At 37.2% G+C, this 6425-nt stretch overlaps 1 long non-coding RNA gene across 1 annotated transcript; it reads right to left on the bottom strand.

Moving 5' to 3' along the window:
* Positions 1–1451: 1451 nt before the first annotated feature.
* On the bottom strand, positions 1452–5164 carry LOC113298243. Its single transcript, XR_003334120.1, has 5 exons — positions 3949–5164; positions 3219–3319; positions 3060–3126; positions 2501–2597; positions 1452–2355 (listed from the first exon to the last, which is right to left on the bottom strand). It is a non-coding gene; the product is annotated as an uncharacterized LOC113298243 (long non-coding RNA).
* Between the last annotated feature and the right edge of the window lie 1261 nt (positions 5165–6425).

Below are 6425 nucleotides of genomic sequence, written 5' to 3'. Positions count from 1 at the left end.
TGAAGGTGCCCCTTAACCAGATGTTTGGGTGTCGTAGTAATTGAGTGCCCCTTAGTAGATTATGAGGTGTCTTTAGTAAACTCCTGGGATGTTTTTAACAAGTTTTCTGGGGCGTTTTTAACACATTCATGGGGGTGTCCTTATCGAAAGTTGGGGTGCCTTTAGTACTTTTCCGGGGTCCAAATACCACTTTTCGAGCAACTTTTTCCACAAGAGCTTATTTCCTTCAAGACTTAAAACAAGTTTATTAGCGAAAAAATGAGTCCTAACTAATGTAGTTATGGGTGAAAATGCTCGCACTTACGTGCTTATCAGGGCCACCAAATCCATTTGTGATTCCTTTCAACTATTAAAAAAGTTTTGGAAGTCTACTTCCTTAAACTCATGGGTTAAACATAGTTTTCTAGGCATGTAATCAACTCAAAGTTCATCACAGAATCTAGTAAAGAATTTCAAAGATGGTGTTATGTCCCAAATGCGAAGTTCAAAAGATTAACGTTATACTTCGTATTTCAATATACCAAAGTTGTAATACAAATTGTGTATTCTTCTTTGACACTTTGATTATAATGTAATGATAAAGTCACCAATACTAGAGATTCATATATATAAACTCACGTGTTATGTTTTCAATATAAACGAGTAGAAAGCAATGTGACGGAAATGAACAAGTCAAGTCTTGTATTACTAACCTTGATCAGAAGAATGATGTGTTTATTGATGTCGATACGTCTTCAGTTCTTTAGAGTAACACGAGTTTGTCTCAACATTTCTAGACTTCCTAGTCTAACCTAACAAAGATGAATCTAATAATATAGTCAAGCGACTCAAGTTTTGGAACTAAAATATGATAACCATACTTGACATACAAACGCTTGGTAGGTTCAACCGAGCAATGCTCTAATAATAAAAATATCACATGTAGTATGTTAAACAACCTAGACAGTTTTTAAGATCAAACTGTACAAAACCTTCAATATTTGCTCTTGTGAATTCGTGTTTTAAAAAATAGATCATCAAACTTGTTTTGTTGGAGTTCAGTCTGTATACAGTTCAGGCACATACTAGATTTTTCTTGAATATGTATTTTTGAGATCATCCTATTAAATTTATTTACTAGTACAACCGTTACCACGGTGGGTGGGCCGACCGAAGAACTTGACGAAACGACACCATTACGTGTTTGCACGGATTCAGATTTGTAAAGGAAAAAAAAATTGTGGCTTTCAATTGAATTCATCTTCTCCCCAAAACAATGTGGCTTTTGAAAAAAAAAATGTCCGCCTTTTTTTTTCCTAAACTTGCACTTGGTTTATGAAGGGGGAATTGGAATGCTACCTATGACTTACAAATTCTTCAGTGATATTTAGATTCTGTTGAAATTTTCTATGGAGGATGCACAAGTAACTAAAGTGGGTGCCCTTTAGGCAAAGTTCTTTGAGTTAATTTGATCATTTCTGATATATAAAAATTGTTGAAAAAATAACAAAGCACAAGCGATCTGATGGCAAGACATGGATGAAACCATGCATGATCATGTGCTTAGAATGTTGTCACCTTACAAGCAAGACATTAGCACTACATAAAAATAGTTTGGATCGGCTAATACCAAGCCTTTTTATAGAGAAAAATCTTCTTCCAATTTTGCGGGGTACTAAATTTAACTCGTGCGTCTTGAAATGTATTTATTTAGGCATCACCCAAGCCGCCTTTGATGAGCTCCTTCCCAACTTATTATGAACTTGGATATACATTTGCAGCGGCAGCAACCAATAAGAGTGGAATCTTCTTTTGCACTGCGATACCAGGAGCTTCTTGCATATCGATTTCTTCCTTTCCACTCCAAGGGACAATTCCCAGTTAAAACAGTAGAGAAGATTTACAAGAACAAGTTCAATTATGACCAAAGAAGAGTCAATACCAGGGCAACCCCTCCGTCCAATCCCAAATGGTACCATCTCAAAGTTTTGCCCTTTAAATTCTATGTTCTTAGTTATGCATCTTTCTGGTCGGACCACTTCGGGGTCTTTCCAAAACTTAGGGTCCATGGCAATAGCTTTTGCATTAAAGAATACCTTTGTTTTGGCTGGGATGTTGTACCCGTTTATTACGCAGTCATCTCTAGTTTCCCTTGGAACTAGTAGTGGTCCTGGAGGATGAATCCGCAGTGTCTCTTTTACCACTAATTTCAAGTAGTTCAGATTGAGAAGATCAATTTCGAATCCCACGTTCTTATTGCCTAGAATTCTTCTCACTTCCTCTTGTACTCTTTCCATCAATGTTGGACGCCTAATTAGTTCTGTCATTGCCCACAAGCATCAAAGAAGATGCATCGGTTCCAACAATGAGCATGTCCTGTATACAAATAATTTAGAACTAATTAATGAACTAGTTAGCTCCTTTACAAACACAAACATCACCAATTCTTCCAGAACTGGTACAAAATTTATGAAACAATGTGGTAATTGACAAAGATTAATCTCATAAAAGTAAATCATACCTGCAAAGCCAACCTAAACCACCTGCTTTGAACCGTCTATCAAAGTGGTCAACAAAATTCACCCCATTACCTTCGCACTGCGAGCAACTCACAGCACCTGGCAATTAGAGAAAAACGGTGTTACAAATTACCAAGTGACGGTCAAACAGTAACATCCATCTACAATGGAAACCCCTAATTGTTCATCTCCAAAAATCACTATAAGCTTAGTAGGCATGCATTGTAATTAGCACTTTGAAATGACTCTCCATCAAAAAACACATATTCCACCCATAAACTTACCCAAACCCACTTAGTCTAAGTCTAACCCCAGGAACACACAAAATAGTGGAACAACCAATTCCGACCAAGCATCGAATTTTGTTGGAATTCTTAAGTTCTCACACCATCCATAAGATATTCAAACTCCTCCCACCCACGACATTTCACTACTACTACTACCCGAATTGTTTCTCGCTGAATACTTTTGAGGTACTATGAGGTGTATCACTTACTACTACAATTTACAGATGAAAGCCTTAATCATTGGCAGAATATTCAATTCTCATTTCTCACTTACCATTTCCTTCGCAATTTTCACAAACTATGGTTGATACTTGAACAACTGGACTTGGATTCGCATTGGCCTGCAAATTACACAACCAAACATTAATAATCCCCCAAAATTTTGGAGGAAATATAAACAATTCACACCAAATTCAGACACATAAACCCTTACCTTAACAACAACTGAGTGAGGTTTAGGTGTCTGAGAGCTCCTCAATATGTCACTGTTCAAACGAATCACCCAAGGAGCATTTGGATTACTGATTAAGAGCCCTAAAATTCACAATTCAATCAATCAATCACCATTCAAATTTTAAGAAAACAGAATTTCATTTATTTTCTTTTCATAATTTTGTCTGTAACGACTAACGAGCCAACAATCATCCCTGTACTACGAGAGACTCAGAAGAAGAAAGATTAATTCATGCATACCTTATTTCAGTTACTGAGAATAAAAGATGAATTCAATCGAAATCAATGAATTGAATTAATCAGAAACTAAGCAGTTCAAAATATGAGCCTACACTTTAGAGATCCCTTTATTTACATTAGGGACAACCTTATGAGAGATTTTTGTTTAGCTACAGCCTACATTATTCTAGATCGAACAGACATGACACATTCTACTCATCCGACTCCCCCGGCTAATGGGATAGACGGAGTTCTATCATCAATCAAGGAAATCAGTAAAAGAAATTCTTGAAATTTCCAAGTCCACACAAATACCCACTCGGCATCATTCACTAAAACAATAACAAAAAAAAAGATGCTGCATTGGAATTGAATGGAGCATATACATGTTCAAGGTATATTCTCTTAACTTAGGCACTAGTTTATATGTTTCAGTCAGGACAGAAGCAGGAAGAAAACATGCAATATGTTGAACCAGACAGAAGGCATACCTGAGAAATGTGTGGTAAAGCTGAATGAGAAACAGTACCAGATGCAATAGTTTGGATGGCTGTAGGGCGCTTAGCCAGAGTGGCGCTAGATTTAGACCTCTACTCCCCTGCATGTTCATTTCAACTGCAATTAGTCCATAGCACCATCATACCATCAAGCCAACAGTAGCAGCATCTCCATTTACTTCAATTGAATTCCCGGCCATCAACCAAACCCTAACTTCCACCATCAGGAATTCGTCTTGGTTTCTTCATTTCCTTGCTGCAAATCAAATATGATGAGAACCTATGTATTCTAATTCATTCAAGACTCTAATACTTCCACTGAATCTCTTTCGTTCATTACCATTTCGAGAATCTTAATTAACCCACTAAAATACATGGCAGTAACAACTCCTCTTCCTCCCTGCGCAAATTCTCTTCCACTGATTTTGTACGTCTCTCTTCTCTTAGAAAAACTGCGCCTCCCATCTCTAAACTCCAGACGAAACAATAATCCCAACCACCATCTTCAGCTGCAACACCAAAACTAGACTCACAACCCCATGTCTAGCCATTCAGTTTAAACAACGTCAGCTCCAACCCATCAGATCTAGAACAGCAACAACAATACTGCAATCCACTACCACATCTTCAAATCAACACCAACAACTAACTCAATTCACAACAACGACCATCATCAATTTGAATCAAATTCAAAACCCTAATTGCAATTTCAGAACCCTGTTGCTTGAATTCGAGAACCCATTAACCCCTGTCCTAACATTCATCTAAACCTCTTTATCTTCTTCATCAACTGAGAACATCACCATTAATTTCTTCTCTGGTTTCTTCTTCCAAATCAAGTGATTCAAACACAAACCCATTCTCCATCTATGGCAGATCTCTCTTCTTCATCTTCTTAATTTATCTCTCAGAATGCTCTCGTTTTCTCCATTAACAGCGCCTCCCCCTTTTCCCTCGATTCTAATTCAAATTCAAACCCTAACACAGACCAAAACACTCTCTGTTCATCACATTTAACTGCTGCAACATCCAATCCAGGTAAAACCCATCCTTTCTTTGCGTTCTCGAACTCGAAATCATCTTCTCAAACTCGAACCAAAATCACCAGAAGTTCAGAGAGGAGAAATCGAGAAGAAACCGAGAGGAGGAAGAAGAAAAAAGAAAAACTTTTGCAGTGGATGTGAAAGATTAAAGGACAAAGAGAGAAGGATATTCCACTCATCAGAGTTAGTCTCTATTACATCAATATAGTTATTTATATACAATAGGGATATAATCCTAGTTACAACACTCCCCCTTATACGGTCCATTAGAACTCCATATGCAGTACTTCTCATACAATGTTTCGGATGCAGGTCTTCAAATGTAATTCTCTCCTTGTTGACTATTGTGGGTAAGCAACCCTTCATTAAAACTTTGACAAGGAAAAATCCAGTGGGACATAACCTTGGTACAACTATTCACATGTAGTACTTCACATGTTATCTCGTACTTTACATGTAGTTCATCACATATCGATGAGTCTAAGTCAATTGCCTCGTTAAAACTTCGCCAGGGAAACCCAGAGGGACAAAACCTGAACTAAAGAAAAAGAGTACAATATTAAGCAAACTTAGAACATAATTGGACTCGAATATGTTGCCTCATTAAAACCTTGACAAGGAAAACCCAGCGGGATAAAACCTTGACGAAGGGAAAAGAGTACAACACACCATTCGATGCTCCCCATGATGTCAGACAATCTTCATTTGTCTAATGCAATCAAAAGGAGTTTATCACACTTTACCTTGGTGACTTGAAATCTTATAAGACCATGTTGTTGATTCTGGAAGTTACGTTGCTTAACAGACTATCGCGTTTCATTTCTTTGATTCAGATATTTTCACGAATATCAATGTGATCTTTATGTCTTCAACATTCAACATACTTGATGTTTTAGTGTTGTCTCGCTAAAAACCTTGTCGAGTAACAAAACCATTTGGGAAAAACCATTCTCGATCGAAGGGAAAAAGAGTACAACACAACTTCAATTTCGAAGTAAAATATGTCGACATCATATCCTTGGATCCTCCCCCTAATTACATTCAGAGTTGTACTAGATAGTTCCTTTAGTCATGTACTTTTCGAAACTGAATATCGGTAATGACTTAGAAAATAGTCTATCATATCTCCCCCTAATTACTTTCGTTGGAGAAGATATTATTGTTCCTTCATAATCAACAACCTTTGGATTGCAGTTCCTTTAGCATTCCTTTTTATGTCTTTGCAGGGATAAAACAAATTTATGTCAATGGTTACTTTCATGTACATGATTACGTTCATTATACCATTCCAATGACATTGCGTTGGCGCTGAGCTATATCTAGCTAACAAGTTCACTGGGGATGTAACATTTGGTCGAGTACATTATGCTAAGTACAATAGTGCGTCTATTATACTTAGATAAGGAAGGTTCATCTCCCGACCCAACT

Source organism: Papaver somniferum, chromosome 7 (assembly GCF_003573695.1).
Source record: "Papaver somniferum cultivar HN1 chromosome 7, ASM357369v1, whole genome shotgun sequence".
Classification (NCBI taxonomy): Eukaryota; Viridiplantae; Streptophyta; class Magnoliopsida; order Ranunculales; family Papaveraceae; genus Papaver; species Papaver somniferum.
Note: the sequence above shows the minus strand (reverse complement) of the source record. Positions and strands in the feature narration are given on the sequence as shown.